This window comes from Eubalaena glacialis, chromosome 1 (assembly GCF_028564815.1).
Source record: "Eubalaena glacialis isolate mEubGla1 chromosome 1, mEubGla1.1.hap2.+ XY, whole genome shotgun sequence".
Taxonomy (NCBI): domain Eukaryota; kingdom Metazoa; phylum Chordata; class Mammalia; order Artiodactyla; family Balaenidae; genus Eubalaena; species Eubalaena glacialis.
Window position 1 is genome coordinate 91,950,984 of NC_083716.1, and position 16,269 is coordinate 91,967,252.

The 16,269-nt window shown below is 73.7% G+C and overlaps 10 non-coding genes and 6 pseudogenes across 10 annotated transcripts; all 16 read right to left on the minus strand.

The window, feature by feature from the left end:
- Positions 1–498: 498 nt before the first annotated feature.
- LOC133102182 (5S ribosomal RNA) lies at positions 499–617 on the minus strand. The gene has a single exon (XR_009702877.1). It is a non-coding gene; the product is annotated as a 5S ribosomal RNA (ribosomal RNA).
- Positions 618–1,526: 909 nt separating this feature from the next.
- Positions 1,527–1,645, minus strand: LOC133075006 (5S ribosomal RNA; annotated as a pseudogene).
- A 946-nt stretch (positions 1,646–2,591) lies between these two features.
- On the minus strand, positions 2,592–2,710 carry LOC133102263 (5S ribosomal RNA). The gene has a single exon (XR_009702888.1). It is a non-coding gene; the product is annotated as a 5S ribosomal RNA (ribosomal RNA).
- A 918-nt stretch (positions 2,711–3,628) lies between these two features.
- On the minus strand, positions 3,629–3,747 carry LOC133102328 (5S ribosomal RNA). The gene has a single exon (XR_009702903.1). It is a non-coding gene; the product is annotated as a 5S ribosomal RNA (ribosomal RNA).
- Positions 3,748–4,654: 907 nt separating this feature from the next.
- Positions 4,655–4,773, minus strand: LOC133075007 (5S ribosomal RNA; annotated as a pseudogene).
- Positions 4,774–5,683: 910 nt separating this feature from the next.
- Positions 5,684–5,802, minus strand: LOC133102382 (5S ribosomal RNA). Its single transcript, XR_009702938.1, has one exon. It is a non-coding gene; the product is annotated as a 5S ribosomal RNA (ribosomal RNA).
- A 911-nt stretch (positions 5,803–6,713) lies between these two features.
- LOC133075008 (5S ribosomal RNA) lies at positions 6,714–6,832 on the minus strand (annotated as a pseudogene).
- Positions 6,833–7,740: 908 nt separating this feature from the next.
- LOC133075011 (5S ribosomal RNA) lies at positions 7,741–7,859 on the minus strand (annotated as a pseudogene).
- A 910-nt stretch (positions 7,860–8,769) lies between these two features.
- On the minus strand, positions 8,770–8,888 carry LOC133102447 (5S ribosomal RNA). Its single transcript, XR_009702952.1, has one exon. It is a non-coding gene; the product is annotated as a 5S ribosomal RNA (ribosomal RNA).
- A 909-nt stretch (positions 8,889–9,797) lies between these two features.
- On the minus strand, positions 9,798–9,916 carry LOC133075014 (5S ribosomal RNA; annotated as a pseudogene).
- Positions 9,917–10,862: 946 nt separating this feature from the next.
- LOC133102513 (5S ribosomal RNA) lies at positions 10,863–10,981 on the minus strand. Its single transcript, XR_009702974.1, has one exon. It is a non-coding gene; the product is annotated as a 5S ribosomal RNA (ribosomal RNA).
- Positions 10,982–11,899: 918 nt separating this feature from the next.
- Positions 11,900–12,018, minus strand: LOC133102572 (5S ribosomal RNA). Its single transcript, XR_009702995.1, has one exon. It is a non-coding gene; the product is annotated as a 5S ribosomal RNA (ribosomal RNA).
- A 909-nt stretch (positions 12,019–12,927) lies between these two features.
- Positions 12,928–13,046, minus strand: LOC133102623 (5S ribosomal RNA). The gene has a single exon (XR_009703021.1). It is a non-coding gene; the product is annotated as a 5S ribosomal RNA (ribosomal RNA).
- A 918-nt stretch (positions 13,047–13,964) lies between these two features.
- LOC133102679 (5S ribosomal RNA) lies at positions 13,965–14,083 on the minus strand. The gene has a single exon (XR_009703039.1). It is a non-coding gene; the product is annotated as a 5S ribosomal RNA (ribosomal RNA).
- A 909-nt stretch (positions 14,084–14,992) lies between these two features.
- On the minus strand, positions 14,993–15,111 carry LOC133075020 (5S ribosomal RNA; annotated as a pseudogene).
- A 910-nt stretch (positions 15,112–16,021) lies between these two features.
- Positions 16,022–16,140, minus strand: LOC133104293 (5S ribosomal RNA). Its single transcript, XR_009703516.1, has one exon. It is a non-coding gene; the product is annotated as a 5S ribosomal RNA (ribosomal RNA).
- Between the last annotated feature and the right edge of the window lie 129 nt (positions 16,141–16,269).

Genomic DNA, 16,269 nt, shown 5'->3' on the forward strand with positions numbered 1-16,269 from the left:
AGCAAGGCCACCCTTGCCCCCACGCCACCCGCCGAGCACAGGACCCGGCGCCTTGTGGCCGGCCGGCCCGGAGCACCGGCCCCGGCCCCCGCCCCCGCTCCCGCCCCCGGCCGTGGCGAAACGGCGGAGGGGGGGCTTTTTCCGGAGGGAGCTGTGGAGAGACACACCGGCAGATAGGTGGCTGCGCCGGGGCTGGGCGCTGGTGGGGGCGGCCAGGTGCAGGTCAAGGGGCTCGCGGGCCGCACGGCCGGCACCCGGGCCTGAGGCGGAGTCTGGGTTCAGGCCAGCCACCCCGGGAGCGGCTGGGATGCGGCTGCCTTCCAGGGCCGCCTTCTGGCCGCCTGGCCGGCCAGGCAGGCGGAGAGCGCCCCCTCTGGCGCGCTGTGGTGGGAGGGGCCGGAGGAGGTGGGGCCTGCAGCGGTGCCCGGCGGGGGCGGGGGCGGGGGCGGGGGCGGAGGCGGCGGGCGACTAAAGGAGAAGGCGGAGCGGGAGGCAAAAAGCCTACAGCACCCGGTATTCCCAGGCGGTCTCCCATCCAAGTACTAACCAGGCCCGACCCTGCTTAGCTTCCGAGATCAGACGAGATCGGGCGCGTTCAGGGTGGTATGGCCGTAGACGCAGGAGGGGCCCGCGCGGTGCCTCTTGAGACGCAGCTTCGCTGGCGCCTGCGCCTTACCGCCATGCCGGCGGCCAGCCCTCTCCGGCAGGGCCCTGCCGCCCGCCCAGGCAGGCGACAGGAGGCCTCGGGGACCCGGGGGTGGCGGAGTGGTGGGCCACCTCGCAGCCCAGGGCGGGCGGGACGCTCCAGGCCCGTCGGCGCTTGGCGCCCCGCCGCAGATCCCGCTCGACGCTCACAGGGACGCGGCCCCGGAGGCTTCAGGGCCCGGCGGCCGCGGTCCCTTGGGCATCCCCCCCTGCCCGCCCATGCGGAGTTAGGCGCAGCCCGGCCACGGCCGGGCCGGCCCTCCGGCCGGGCAGCAGCTGGCCCGAAGCCACTGGGAGCCACCATGGAGTGGGCACGGCCCCTTAGCCCCAGCAAGGCCCCCCCTTGCCCCCACGCCGCCCGCCGAGCACAGGACCCCGGCCCTGGTGGACGGCAGGCCCGGAGAAGCGGCCCCGGCCCCCGCCCCCGCTCCCGCCCCCGGCCGTGGCGAAACGGCGGAGGGGGGGCTTTTTCCGGAGGGAGCTGTGGAGAGACACACGGGCAGACAGGGGGCTGCGGCGCGGCTGGGCTCCGGTGGGGGCGGCCAAGTGCAGGTCGAGGGCCTCGTGGGCCGCACGGACGGTACCCCGGCCTGCGGCGGAGTCTGGGTCCGGGCCAGCCACCACGGGAGCGGCTGGGGTGGCGGCTGCCTTCCAGGGCCGCATTCTGGCCGCATGTCCAGCCAGCTCGGCGGGGAGCGATCCCTCCGGCGCGCTGTGTTGGGAGGGACGTGAGGAGGTGAGGCCTGCAGCGGTGCTCAGCGGGGGCGGAGGCGGCCTCGGCCGCGGGCCACTAAATGTCAAGGCAGAGCGGGAGGCAAAAAAGCCTACAGCACTCGGTATTCCCATGTGGTCTCCCATCCAGGTACGAAACAGGCCAGACCCTGATTAGCTTCCGAGATCAGACGAGGTGTGGTGCGTTCAGGGAGGTGTGGCCGTAGAATGCAGCGGGGGCCACGGTGTGCCTCTTGAGGCTTAGCTTCGCTGGTGCTGGCGACTTACCGCCAGCCCGGCAGCCAACCCTCTCCGGCGCGGCCCTGCCGTCCGCCCAGGCAAGCGACAGGAGGCCTCGAGGGCCCGGGGGTGGTGGAGTTGTGGGCGACTTCGCAGCTCAGGTCAGGCGGGACCCTCCAGGCCTGTAGGCGCTTGGCCCTCCGCCCCAGAGCCGCTCAACGCTCACAGGACTTGGCCCCGGAGGCTTAAGGGCCTGTGGCCCTCGGTCCCTTGTGCATTCCCCACCCTGTCAATCCACACAGTGCTAGGCGCAGCCCAGCCACGGCCTGGCCGGCCCGCCTGCCCAACGGCAGTTGGCCCGAAGCCACTGGGAGCCACCATTGAGCCGGCACGGCCCCTTAGACACAGCAACGCCACCCTTGCCCCCACGCCAACTGCCGAGCAAAGTTCCCGGCGCCTGGTGTCTAGCCAGCCCAGCGAACCGGTCCCAGCCCACGACCCCGCTCCCACTCTCGGCCGTGGCGAAGTGGCAAAGGGTGGGCTTTTTCCGGAGGGAGCTGTGGAGAGACACACGGGCAGACAGGGGGCTGCGGCGCGGCTGGGCTCCGGTGGGGGCGGCCAAGTGCAGGTCGAGGGCTTCGTGGGCCGCACGGACGGCACCCCGGCCTGCGGCGGAGTCTGGGTCCGGGCCAGCCACCACGGGAGCGGCTGGGGTGGCGGCTGCCTTCCAGGGCCGCCTTCTGGCCGCCTGGCCGGCCAGGCCGGCGCGGAGCGCCCCCTCTGGCGCGCTGTGGTGGGAGGGGCCGGAGGAGGTGGGGCCTGCAGCGCTGCCCGGCGGGGGCGGGGGCGGGGGCGGAGGCAGCGGCCTCGGCCTCGGCCTCGGCCTCGGCCTAGGCCGCGGGCGACTAAAGGAGAAGGCGGAGCGGGAGGCAAAAAGCCTACAGCACCCGGTATTCCCAGGCGGTCTCCCATCCAAGTACTAACCAGGCCCGACCCTGCTTAGCTTCCGAGATCAGACGAGATCGGGCGCGTTCAGGGTGGTATGGCCGTAGACGTTAAGAGGGGCCCGCGGAGTGCCTCTTGAGGCCCAGCTTCGCTGGCGCTTGCGCCTCCCCGCCAGCCCGGCGGCCAGCCCGCCCCGGCAGGGCCCCGCCGCCCGCCCAGGCAGGGCAACGGCGGCCTCGGGTACCAGGGGGGTGGCGGAGGGTTCGGCGACCTCCCAGCCCAGGGCGGGCGGGACCCACCAAACCGTTCGGCGCTTGGCGCCCCGCCCCAGATCCCGCACGTCGCTCACAGGGACGTGGCCCCGGAGGCTTCAGGGCCCGGGGCCCGCGGTCCCTTGGGCCTCCCCTCTGCCCGCCCACGCGGCGCTAGGCGCAGCCCAGCCGCAGCCCGGGCCGGCCCTCCTGCCCGACGGCAGTCGGCCCTTAACCCACTGGGAGCCACCATTGAGTCGGCACGGCCCCTTAGCCCCAGCAAGGCCACCCTTGCCCCCACGCCACCCGCCGAGCACAGGACCCGGCGCCTTGTGGCCGGCCGGCCCGGAGCACCGGCCCCGGCCCCCGCCCCCGCTCCCGCCCCCGGCCGTGGCGAAACGGCGGAGGGGGGGCTTTTTCCGGAGGGAGCTGTGGAGAGACACACCGGCAGATAGGTGGCTGCGCCGGGGCTGGGCGCTGGTGGGGGCGGCCAGGTGCAGGTCAAGGGGCTCGCGGGCCGCACGGCCGGCACCCGGGCCTGAGGCGGAGTCTGGGTTCAGGCCAGCCACCCCGGGAGCGGCTGGGATGCGGCTGCCTTCCAGGGCCGCCTTCTGGCCGCCTGGCCGGCCAGGCAGGCGGAGAGCGCCCCCTCTGGCGCGCTGTGGTGGGAGGGGCCGGAGGAGGTGGGGCCTGCAGCGGTGCCCGGCGGGGGCGGGGGCGGGGGCGGGGGCGGAGGCGGCGGGCGACTAAAGGAGAAGGCGGAGCGGGAGGCAAAAAGCCTACAGCACCCGGTATTCCCAGGCGGTCTCCCATCCAAGTACTAACCAGGCCCGACCCTGCTTAGCTTCCGAGATCAGACGAGATCGGGCGCGTTCAGGGTGGTATGGCCGTAGACGCAGGAGGGGCCCGCGCGGTGCCTCTTGAGGCCCAGCTTCGCTGGCGCCTGCGCCTTACCGCCATGCCGGCGGCCAGCCCTCTCCGGCAGGGCCCTGCCGCCCGCCCAGGCAGGCGACAGGAGGCCTCGGGGACCCGGGGGTGGCGGAGTGGTGGGCCACCTCGCAGCCCAGGGCGGGCGGGACGCTCCAGGCCCGTCGGCGCTTGGCGCCCCGCCGCAGATCCCGCTCGACGCTCACAGGGACGCGGCCCCGGAGGCTTCAGGGCCCGGCGGCCGCGGTCCCTTGGGCATCCCCCCCTGCCCGCCCACGCGGAGTTAGGCGCAGCCCGGCCACGGCCGGGCCGGCCCTCCGGCCGGGCAGCAGCTGGCCCGAAGCCACTGGGAGCCACCATGGAGTGGGCACGGCCCCTTAGCCCCAGCAAGGCCCCCCCTTGCCCCCACGCCGCCCGCCGAGCACAGGACCCCAGCCCTGGTGGACGGCAGGCCCGGGAAGCGGCCCCGGCCCCCGCCCCCGCTCCCGCCCCCGGCCGTGGCGAAACGGCGGAGGGGGGGCTTTTTCCGGAGGGAGCTGTGGAGAGACACACGGGCAGACAGGGGGCTGCGGCGCGGCTGGGCTCCGGTGGGGGCGGCCAAGTGCAGGTCGAGGGCTTCGTGGGCCGCACGGACGGTACCCCGGCCTGCGGCGGAGTCTGGGTCCGGGCCAGCCACCACGGGAGCGGCTGGGGTGGCGGCTGCCTTCCAGGGCCGCATTCTGGCCGCATGTCCAGCCAGCTCGGCGGGGAGCGATCCCTCCGGCGCGCTGTGTTGGGAGGGACGTGAGGAGGTGAGGCCTGCAGCGGTGCTCAGCGGGGCGGAGGCGGCCTCGGCCGCGGGCCACTAAATGTCAAGGCGGAGCGGGAGGCAAAAAAGCCTACAGCACTCGGTATTCCCATGTGGTCTCCCATCCAGGTACGAAACAGGCCAGACCCTGATTAGCTTCCGAGATCAGACGAGGTGTGGTGCGTTCAGGGAGGTGTGGCCGTAGAATGCAGCGGGGGCCACGGTGTGCCTCTTGAGGCTTAGCTTCGCTGGTGCTGGCGACTTACCGCCAGCCCGGCAGCCAACCCTCTCCGGCGCGGCCCTGCCGTCCGCCCAGGCAAGCGACAGGAGGCCTCGAGGGCCCGGGGGTGGTGGAGTTGTGGGCGACTTCGCAGCTCAGGTCAGGCGGGACCCTCCAGGCCTGTAGGCGCTTGGCCCTCCGCCCCAGAGCCGCTCAACCCTCACAGGACTTGGCCCCGGAGACTTAAGGGCCTGTGGCCCTCGGTCCCTTGTGCATTCCCCACCCTGTCAATCCACACAGTGCTAGGCGCAGCCCAGCCACGGCCTGGCCGGCCCGCCTGCCCAACGGCAGTTGGCCCGAAGCCACTGGGAGCCACCATTGAGCCGGCACGGCCCCTTAGACACAGCAACGCCACCCTTGCCCCCACGCCAACTGCCGAGCAAAGTTCCCGGCGCCTGGTGTCTAGCCAGCCCAGCGAACCGGTCCCAGCCCACGACCCCGCTCCCACTCTCGGCCGTGGCGAAGTGGCAAAGGGTGGGCTTTTTCCGGAGGGAGCTGTGGAGAGACACACGGGCAGACAGGGGGCTGCGGCGCGGCTGGGCTCCGGTGGGGGCGGCCAAGTGCAGGTCGAGGGCTTCGTGGGCCGCACGGACGGCACCCCGGCCTGCGGCGGAGTCTGGGTCCGGGCCAGCCACCACGGGAGCGGCTGGGGTGGCGGCTGCCTTCCAGGGCCGCCTTCTGGCCGCCTGGCCGGCCAGGCCGGCGCGGAGCGCCCCCTCTGGCGCGCTGTGGTGGGAGGGGCCGGAGGAGGTGGGGCCTGCAGCGCTGCCCGGCGGGGGCCGGGGCGGGGGCGGAGGCGGCGGGCGACTAAAGGAGAAGGCGGAGCGGGAGGCAAAAAGCCTACAGCACCCGGTATTCCCAGGCGGTCTCCCATCCAAGTACTAACCAGGCCCGACCCTGCTTAGCTTCCGAGATCAGACGAGATCGGGCGCGTTCAGGGTGGTATGGCCGTAGACGCAGGAGGGGCCCGCGCGGTGCCTCTTGAGGCCCCAGCTTCGCTGGCGCCTGCGCCTTACCGCCATGCCGGCGGCCAGCCCTCTCCCGCAGGGCCCTGCCGCCCGCCCAGGCAGGCGACAGGAGGCCTCGGGGACCCGGGGGTGGCGGAGTGGTGGGCCACCTCGCAGCCCAGGGCGGGCGGGACGCTCCAGGCCCGTCGGCGCTTGGCGCCCCGCCGCAGATCCCGCTCGACGCTCACAGGGACGCGGCCCCGGAGGCTTCAGGGCCCGGCGGCCGCGGTCCCTTGGGCATCCCCCCCTGCCCGCCCACGCGGAGTTAGGCGCAGCCCGGCCACGGCCGGGCCGGCCCTCCGGCCGGGCAGCAGCTGGCCCGAAGCCACTGGGAGCCACCATGGAGTGGGCACGGCCCCTTAGCCCCAGCAAGGCCCCCCCTTGCCCCCACGCCGCCCGCCGAGCACAGGACCCCGGCCCTGGTGGCCGGCAGGCCCGGAGAAGCGGCCCCGGCCCCCGCCCCCGCTCCCGCCCCCGGTCGTGGCGAAACGGCGGAGGGGGGGGCTTTTTCCGGAGGGAGCTGTGGAGAGACACACGGGCAGACAGGGGGCTGCGGCGCGGCTGGGCTCCGGTGGGGGCGGCCAAGTGCAGGTCGAGGGCCTCGCGGGCCGCACGGACGGCACCCCGGCCTGCGGCGGAGTCTGGGTCCGGGCCAGCCACCACGGGAGCGGCTGGGGTGGCGGCTGCCTTCCAGGGCCGCATTCTGGCCGCATGTCCAGCCAGCTCGGCGGGGAGCGATCCCTCCGGCGCGCTGTGTTGGGAGGGACGTGAGGAGGTGAGGCCTGCAGCGGTGCTCAGCGGGGGCGGAGGCGGCCTCGGCCGCGGGCCACTAAATGTCAAGGCGGAGCGGGAGGCAAAAAAGCCTACAGCACTCGGTATTCCCATGTGGTCTCCCATCCAGGTACGAAACAGGCCAGACCCTGATTAGCTTCCGAGATCAGACGAGGTGTGGTGCGTTCAGGGAGGTGTGGCCGTAGAATGCAGCGGGGGCCACGGTGTGCCTCTTGAGGCTTAGCTTCGCTGGTGCTGGCGACTTACCGCCAGCCCGGCAGCCAACCCTCTCCGGCGCGGCCCTGCCGTCCGCCCAGGCAAGCGACAGGAGGCCTCGAGGGCCCGGGGGTGGTGGAGTTGTGGGCGACTTCGCAGCTCAGGTCAGGCGGGACCCTCCAGGCCTGTAGGCGCTTGGCCCTCCGCCCCAGAGCCGCTCAACGCTCACAGGACTTGGCCCCGGAGGCTTAAGGGCCTGTGGCCCTCGGTCCCTTGTGCATTCCCCACCCTGTCAATCCACACAGTGCTAGGCGCAGCCCAGCCACGGCCTGGCCGGCCCGCCTGCCCAACGGCAGTTGGCCCGAAGCCACTGGGAGCCACCATTGAGCCGGCACGGCCCCTTAGACACAGCAACGCCACCCTTGCCCCCACGCCAACTGCCGAGCAAAGTTCCCGGCGCCTGGTGTCTAGCCAGCCCAGCGAACCGGTCCCAGCCCACGACCCCGCTCCCACTCTCGGCCGTGGCGAAGTGGCAAAGGGTGGGCTTTTTCCGGAGGGAGCTGTGGAGAGACACACGGGCAGACAGGGGGCTGCGGCGCGGCTGGGCTCCGGTGGGGGCGGCCAAGTGCAGGTCGAGGGCTTCGTGGGCCGCACGGACGGCACCCCGGCCTGCGGCGGAGTCTGGGTCCGGGCCAGCCACCACGGGAGCGGCTGGGGTGGCGGCTGCCTTCCAGGGCCGCATTCTGGCCGCATGTCCAGCCAGCTCGGCGGGGAGCGATCCCTCCGGCGCGCTGTGTTGGGAGGGACGTGAGGAGGTGAGGCCTGCAGCGGTGCTCAGCGGGGGCGGAGGCGGCCTCGGCCGCGGGCCACTAAATGTCAAGGCGGAGCGGGAGGCAAAAAAGCCTACAGCACTCGGTATTCCCATGTGGTCTCCCATCCAGGTACGAAACAGGCCAGACCCTGATTAGCTTCCGAGATCAGACGAGGTGTGGTGCGTTCAGGGAGGTGTGGCCGTAGAATGCAGCGGGGGCCACGGTGTGCCTCTTGAGGCTTAGCTTCGCTGGTGCTGGCGACTTACCGCCAGCCCGGCAGCCAACCCTCTCCGGCGCGGCCCTGCCGTCCGCCCAGGCAAGCGACAGGAGGCCTCGAGGGCCCGGGGGTGGTGGAGTTGTGGGCGACTTCGCAGCTCAGGTCAGGCGGGACCCTCCAGGCCTGTAGGCGCTTGGCCCTCCGCCCCAGAGCCGCTCAACCCTCACAGGACTTGGCCCCGGAGACTTAAGGGCCTGTGGCCCTCGGTCCCTTGTGCATTCCCCACCCTGTCAATCCACACAGTGCTAGGCGCAGCCCAGCCACGGCCTGGCCGGCGCGCCTGCCCAACGGCAGTTGGCCCGAAGCCACTGGGAGCCACCATTGAGCCGGCACGGCCCCTTAGACACAGCAACGCCACCCTTGCCCCCACGCCAACTGCCGAGCAAAGTTCCCGGCGCCTGGTGTCTAGCCAGCCCAGCGAACCGGTCCCAGCCCACGACCCCGCTCCCACTCTCGGCCGTGGCGAAGTGGCAAAGGGTGGGCTTTTTCCGGAGGGAGCTGTGGAGAGACACACGGGCAGACAGGGGGCTGCGGCGCGGCTGGGCTCCGGTGGGGGCGGCCAAGTGCAGGTCGAGGGCTTCGTGGGCCGCACGGACGGCACCCCGGCCTGCGGCGGAGTCTGGGTCCGGGCCAGCCACCACGGGAGCGGCTGGGGTGGCGGCTGCCTTCCAGGGCCGCCTTCTGGCCGCCTGGCCGGCCAGGCCGGCGCGGAGCGCCCCCTCTGGCGCGCTGTGGTGGGAGGGGCCGGAGGAGGTGGGGCCTGCAGCGCTGCCCGGCGGGGGCGGGGGCGGGGGCGGAGGCGGCGGGCGACTAAAGGAGAAGGCGGAGCGGGAGGCAAAAAGCCTACAGCACCCGGTATTCCCAGGCGGTCTCCCATCCAAGTACTAACCAGGCCCGACCCTGCTTAGCTTCCGAGATCAGACGAGATCGGGCGCGTTCAGGGTGGTATGGCCGTAGACGCAGGAGGGGCCCGCGCGGTGCATCTTGAGGCCCAGCTTCGCTGGCGCCTGCGCCTTTCCGCCATGCCGGCGGCCAGCCCTCTCCGGCAGGGCCCTGCCGCCCGCCCAGGCAGGCGACAGGAGGCCTCGGGGACCCGGGGGTGGCGGAGTGGTGGGCCACCTCGCAGCCCAGGGCGGGCGGGACGCTCCAGGCCCGTCGGCGCTTGGCGCCCCGCCGCAGATCCCGCTCGACGCTCACAGGGACGCGGCCCCGGAGGCTTCAGGGCCCGGCGGCCGCGGTCCCTTGGGCATCCCCCCCTGCCCGCCCACGCGGAGTTAGGCGCAGCCCGGCCACGGCCGGGCCGGCCCTCCGGCCGGGCAGCAGCTGGCCCGAAGCCACTGGGAGCCACCATGGAGTGGGCACGGCCCCTTAGCCCCAGCAAGGCCCCCCCTTGCCCCCACGCCGCCCGCCGAGCACAGGACCCCGGCCCTGGTGGACGGCAGGCCCGGAGAAGCGGCCCCGGCCCCCGCCCCCGCTCCCGCCCCCGGCCGTGGCGAAACGGCGGAGGGGGGGCTTTTTCCGGAGGGAGCTGTGGAGAGACACACGGGCAGACAGGGGGCTGCGGCGCGGCTGGGCTCCGGTGGGGGCGGCCAAGTGCAGGTCGAGGGCCTCGCGGGCCGCACGGACGGCACCCCGGCCTGCGGCGGAGTCTGGGTCCGGGCCAGCCACCACGGGAGCGGCTGGGGTGGCGGCTGCCTTCCAGGGCCGCATTCTGGCCGCATGTCCAGCCAGCTCGGCGGGGAGCGATCCCTCCGGCGCGCTGTGTTGGGAGGGACGTGAGGAGGTGAGGCCTGCAGCGGTGCTCAGCGGGGGCGGAGGCGGCCTCGGCCGCGGGCCACTAAATGTCAAGGCGGAGCGGGAGGCAAAAAAGCCTACAGCACTCGGTATTCCCATGTGGTCTCCCATCCAGGTACGAAACAGGCCAGACCCTGATTAGCTTCCGAGATCAGACGAGGTGTGGTGCGTTCAGGGAGGTGTGGCCGTAGAATGCAGCGGGGGCCACGGTGTGCCTCTTGAGGCTTAGCTTCGCTGGTGCTGGCGACTTACCGCCAGCCCGGCAGCCAACCCTCTCCGGCGCGGCCCTGCCGTCCGCCCAGGCAAGCGACAGGAGGCCTCGAGGGCCCGGGGGTGGTGGAGTTGTGGGCGACTTCGCAGCTCAGGTCAGGCGGGACCCTCCAGGCCTGTAGGCGCTTGGCCCTCCGCCCCAGAGCCGCTCAACGCTCACAGGACTTGGCCCCGGAGGCTTAAGGGCCTGTGGCCCTCGGTCCCTTGTGCATTCCCCACCCTGTCAATCCACACAGTGCTAGGCGCAGCCCAGCCACGGCCTGGCCGGCCCGCCTGCCCAACGGCAGTTGGCCCGAAGCCACTGGGAGCCACCATTGAGCCGGCACGGCCCCTTAGACACAGCAACGCCACCCTTGCCCCCACGCCAACTGCCGAGCAAAGTTCCCGGCGCCTGGTGTCTAGCCAGCCCAGCGAACCGGTCCCAGCCCACGACCCTGCTCCCACTCTCGGCCGTGGCGAAGTGGCAAAGGGTGGGCTTTTTCCGGAGGGAGCTGTGGAGAGACACACGGGCAGACAGGGGGCTGCGGCGCGGCTGGGCTCCGGTGGGGGCGGCCAAGTGCAGGTCGAGGGCTTCGTGGGCCGCACGGACGGCACCCCGGCCTGCGGCGGAGTCTGGGTCCGGGCCAGCCACCACGGGAGCGGCTGGGGTGGCGGCTGCCTTCCAGGGCCGCCTTCTGGCCGCCTGGCCGGCCAGGCCGGCGCGGAGCGCCCCCTCTGGCGCGCTGTGGTGGGAGGGGCCGGAGGAGGTGGGGCCTGCAGCGCTGCCCGGCCGGGGCGGGGGCGGGGGCGGAGGCAGCGGCCTCGGCCTCGGCCTCGGCCTCGGCCTAGGCCGCGGGCGACTAAAGGAGAAGGCGGAGCGGGAGGCAAAAAGCCTACAGCACCCGGTATTCCCAGGCGGTCTCCCATCCAAGTACTAACCAGGCCCGACCCTGCTTAGCTTCCGAGATCAGACGAGATCGGGCGCGTTCAGGGTGGTATGGCCGTAGACGTTAAGAGGGGCCCGCGGAGTGCCTCTTGAGGCCCAGCTTCGCTGGCGCTTGCGCCTCCCCGCCAGCCCGGCGGCCAGCCCGCCCCGGCAGGGCCCTGCCGCCCGCCCAGGCAGGGCAACGGCGGCCTCGGGTACCAGGGGGGTGGCGGAGGGTTCGGCGACCTCCCAGCCCAGGGCGGGCGGGACCCACCAAACCGTTCGGCGCTTGGCGCCCCGCCCCAGATCCCGCACGTCGCTCACAGGGACGTGGCCCCGGAGGCTTCAGGGCCCGGGGCCCGCGGTCCCTTGGGCCTCCCCTCTGCCCGCCCACGCGGCGCTAGGCGCAGCCCAGCCGCAGCCCGGGCCGGCCCTCCTGCCCGACGGCAGTCGGCCCTTAACCCACTGGGAGCCACCATTGAGTCGGCACGGCCCCTTAGCCCCAGCAAGGCCACCCTTGCCCACACGCCACCCGCCGAGCACAGGACCCGGCGCCTTGTGGCCGGCCGGCCCGGAGCACCGGCCCCGGCCCCCGCCCCCGCTCCCGCCCCCGGCCGTGGCGAAACGGCGGAGGGGGGGCTTTTTCCGGAGGGAGCTGTGGAGAGACACACCGGCAGATAGGTGGCTGCGCCGGGGCTGGGCGCTGGTGGGGGCGGCCAGGTGCAGGTCAAGGGGCTCGCGGGCCGCACGGCCGGCACCCGGGCCTGAGGCGGAGTCTGGGTTCAGGCCAGCCACCCCGGGAGCGGCTGGGATGCGGCTGCCTTCCAGGGCCGCCTTCTGGCCGCCTGGCCGGCCAGGCAGGCGGAGAGCGCCCCCTCTGGCGCGCTGTGGTGGGAGGGGCCGGAGGAGGTGGGGCCTGCAGCGGTGCCCGGCGGGGGCGGGGGCGGGGGCGGGGGCGGAGGCGGCGGGCGACTAAAGGAGAAGGCGGAGCGGGAGGCAAAAAGCCTACAGCACCCGGTATTCCCAGGCGGTCTCCCATCCAAGTACTAACCAGGCCCGACCCTGCTTAGCTTCCGAGATCAGACGAGATCGGGCGCGTTCAGGGTGGTATGGCCGTAGACGCAGGAGGGGCCCGCGCGGTGCCTCTTGAGGCCCAGCTTCGCTGGCGCCTGCGCCTTACCGCCATGCCGGCGGCCAGCCCTCTCCGGCAGGGCCCTGCCGCCCGCCCAGGCAGGCGACAGGAGGCCTCGGGGACCCGGGGGTGGCGGAGTGGTGGGCCACCTCGCAGCCCAGGGCGGGCGGGACGCTCCAGGCCCGTCGGCGCTTGGCGCCCCGCCGCAGATCCCGCTCGACGCTCACAGGGACGCGGCCCCGGAGGCTTCAGGGCCCGGCGGCCGCGGTCCCTTGGGCATCCCCCCCTGCCCGCCCACGCGGAGTTAGGCGCAGCCCGGCCACGGCCGGGCCGGCCCTCCGGCCGGGCAGCAGCTGGCCCGAAGCCACTGGGAGCCACCATGGAGTGGGCACGGCCCCTTAGCCCCAGCAAGGCCCCCCCTTGCCCCCACGCCGCCCGCCGAGCACAGGACCCCGGCCCTGGTGGCCGGCAGGCCCGGAGAAGCGGCCCCGGCCCCCGCCCCCGCTCCCGCCCCCGGCCGTGGCGAAAAGGCGGAGGGGGGGCTTTTTCCGGAGGGAGCTGTGGAGAGACACACGGGCAGACAGGGGGCTGCGGCGCGGCTGGGCTCCGGTGGGGGCGGCCAAGTGCAGGTCGAGGGCCTCGCGGGCCGCACGGACGGCACCCCGGCCTGCGGCGGAGTCTGGGTCCGGGCCAGCCACCACGGGAGCGGCTGGGGTGGCGGCTGCCTTCCAGGGCCGCATTCTGGCCGCATGTCCAGCCAGCTCGGCGGGGAGCGATCCCTCCGGCGCGCTGTGTTGGGAGGGACGTGAGGAGGTGAGGCCTGCAGCGGTGCTCAGCGGGGGCGGAGGCGGCCTCGGCCGCGGGCCACTAAATGTCAAGGCGGAGCGGGAGGCAAAAAAGCCTACAGCACCCGGTATTCCCAGGCGGTCTCCCATCCAAGTACTAACCAGGCCCGACCCTGCTTAGCTTCCGAGATCAGACGAGATCGGGCGCGTTCAGGGTGGTATGGCCGTAGACGTTAAAAGGGGCCCGCGGAGTGCCTCTTGAGGCCCAGCTTCGCTCGCGCTTGCGCCTCCCCGCCAGCCCGGCGGCCAGCCCGCCCCGGCAGGGCCCCGCCGCCCGCCCAGGCAGGGCAACGGCGGCCTCGGGTACCAGGGGGGTGGCGGAGGGTTCGGCGACCTCCCAGCCCAGGGCGGGCGGGACCCACCAAACCGTTCGGCGCTTGGCGCCCCGCCCCAGATCCCACACGTCGCTCACAGGGACGTGGCCCCGGAGGCTTCAGGGCCCGGGGCCCGCGGTCCCTTGGGCCTCCCCTCTGCCCGCCCACGCGGCGCTAGGCGCAGCCCAGCCGCAGCCCGGGCCGGCCCTCCTGCCCGACGGCAGTCGGCCCTTAACCCACTGGGAGCCACCATTGAGTCGGCACGGCCCCTTAGCCCCAGCAAGGCCACCCTTGCCCCCACGCCACCCGCCGAGCACAGGACCCGGCGCCTTGTGGCCGGCCGGCCCGGAGCACCGGCCCCGGCCCCCGCCCCCGCTCCCGCCCCCGGCCGTGGCGAAACGGCGGAGGGGGGGCTTTTTCCGGAGGGAGCTGTGGAGAGACACACCGGCAGATAGGTGGCTGCGCCGGGGCTGGGCGCTGGTGGGGGCGGCCAGGTGCAGGTCAAGGGGCTCGCGGGCCGCACGGCCGGCACCCGGGCCTGAGGCGGAGTCTGGGTTCAGGCCAGCCACCCCGGGAGCGGCTGGGATGCGGCTGCCTTCCAGGGCCGCCTTCTGGCCGCCTGGCCGGCCAGGCAGGCGGAGAGCGCCCCCTCTGGCGCGCTGTGGTGGGAGGGGCCGGAGGAGGTGGGGCCTGCAGCGGTGCCCGGCGGGGGCGGGGGCGGGGGCGGGGGCGGAGGCGGCGGGCGACTAAAGGAGAAGGCGGAGCGGGAGGCAAAAAGCCTACAGCACCCGGTATTCCCAGGCGGTCTCCCATCCAAGTACTAACCAGGCCCGACCCTGCTTAGCTTCCGAGATCAGACGAGATCGGGCGCGTTCAGGGTGGTATGGCCGTAGACGCAGGAGGGGCCCGCGCGGTGCCTCTTGAGGCCCAGCTTCGCTGGCGCCTGCGCCTTACCGCCATGCCGGCGGCCAGCCCTCTCCGGCAGGGCCCTGCCGCCCGCCCAGGCAGGCGACAGGAGGCCTCGGGGACCCGGGGGTGGCGGAGTGGTGGGCCACCTCGCAGCCCAGGGCGGGCGGGACGCTCCAGGCCCGTCGGCGCTTGGCGCCCCGCCGCAGATCCCGCTCGACGCTCACAGGGACGCGGCCCCGGAGGCTTCAGGGCCCGGCGGCCGCGGTCCCTTGGGCATCCCCCCCTGCCCGCCCACGCGGAGTTAGGCGCAGCCCGGCCACGGCCGGGCCGGCCCTCCGGCCGGGCAGCAGCTGGCCCAAAGCCACTGGGAGCCACCATGGAGTGGGCACGGCCCCTTAGCCCCAGCAAGGCCCCCCCTTGCCCCCACGCCGCCCGCCGAGCACAGGACCCCGGCCCTGGTGGACGGCAGGCCCGGAGAAGCGGCCCCGGCCCCCGCCCCCGCTCCCGCCCCCGGCCGTGGCGAAACGGCGGAGGGGGGGCTTTTTCCGGAGGGAGCTGTGGAGAGACACACGGGCAGACAGGGGGCTGCGGCGCGGCTGGGCTCCGGTGGGGGCGGCCAAGTGCAGGTCGAGGGCCTCGCGGGCCGCACGGACGGCACCCCGGCCTGCGGCGGAGTCTGGGTCCGGGCCAGCCACCACGGGAGCGGCTGGGGTGGCGGCTGCCTTCCAGGGCCGCATTCTGGCCGCATGTCCAGCCAGCTCGGCGGGGAGCGATCCCTCCGGCGCGCTGTGTTGGGAGGGACGTGAGGAGGTGAGGCCTGCAGCGGTGCTCAGCGGGGGCGGAGGCGGCCTCGGCCGCGGGCCACTAAATGTCAAGGCGGAGCGGGAGGCAAAAAAGCCTACAGCACTCGGTATTCCCATGTGGTCTCCCATCCAGGTACGAAACAGGCCAGACCCTGATTAGCTTCCGAGATCAGACGAGGTGTGGTGCGTTCAGGGAGGTGTGGCCGTAGAATGCAGCGGGGGCCACGGTGTGCCTCTTGAGGCTTAGCTTCGCTGGTGCTGGCGACTTACCGCCAGCCCGGCAGCCAACCCTCTCCGGCGCGGCCCTGCCGTCTGCCCAGGCAAGCGACAGGAGGCCTCGAGGGCCCGGGGGTGGTGGAGTTGTGGGCGACTTCGCAGCTCAGGTCAGGCGGGACCCTCCAGGCCTGTAGGCGCTTGGCCCTCCGCCCCAGAGCCGCTCAACGCTCACAGGACTTGGCCCCGGAGGCTTAAGGGCCTGTGGCCCTCGGTCCCTTGTGCATTCCCCACCCTGTCAATCCACACAGTGCTAGGCGCAGCCCAGCCACGGCCTGGCCGGCCCGCCTGCCCAACGGCAGTTGGCCCGAAGCCACTGGGAGCCACCATTGAGCCGGCACGGCCCCTTAGACACAGCAACGCCACCCTTGCCCCCACGCCAACTGCCGAGCAAAGTTCCCGGCGCCTGGTGTCTAGCCAGCCCAGCGAACCGGTCCCAGCCCACGACCCCGCTCCCACTCTCGGCCGTGGCGAAGTGGCAAAGGGTGGGCTTTTTCCGGAGGGAGCTGTGGAGAGACACACGGGCAGACAGGGGGCTGCGGCGCGGCTGGGCTCCGGTGGGGGCGGCCAAGTGCAGGTCGAGGGCTTCGTGGGCCGCACGGACGGCACCCCGGCCTGCGGCGGAGTCTGGGTCCGGGCCAGCCACCACGGGAGCGGCTGGGGTGGCGGCTGCCTTCCAGGGCCGCCTTCTGGCCGCCTGGCCGGCCAGGCCGGCGCGGAGCGCCCCCTCTGGCGCGCTGTGGTGGGAGGGGCCGGAGGAGGTGGGGCCTGCAGCGCTGCCCGGCGGGGGCGGGGGCGGGGGCGGAGGCGGCGGGCGACTAAAGGAGAAGGCGGAGCGGGAGGCAAAAAGCCTACAGCACCCGGTATTCCCAGGCGGGCTCCCATCCAAGTACTAACCAGGCCCGACCCTGCTTAGCTTCCGAGATCAGACGAGATCGGGCGCGTTCAGGGTGGTATGGCCGTAGACGCAGGAGGGGCCCGCGCGGTACCTCTTGAGGCCCAGCTTCGCTGGCGCCTGCGCCTTACCGCCATGCCGGCGGCCAGCCCTCTCCGGCAGGGCCCTGCCGCCCGCCCAGGCAGGCGACAGGAGGCCTCG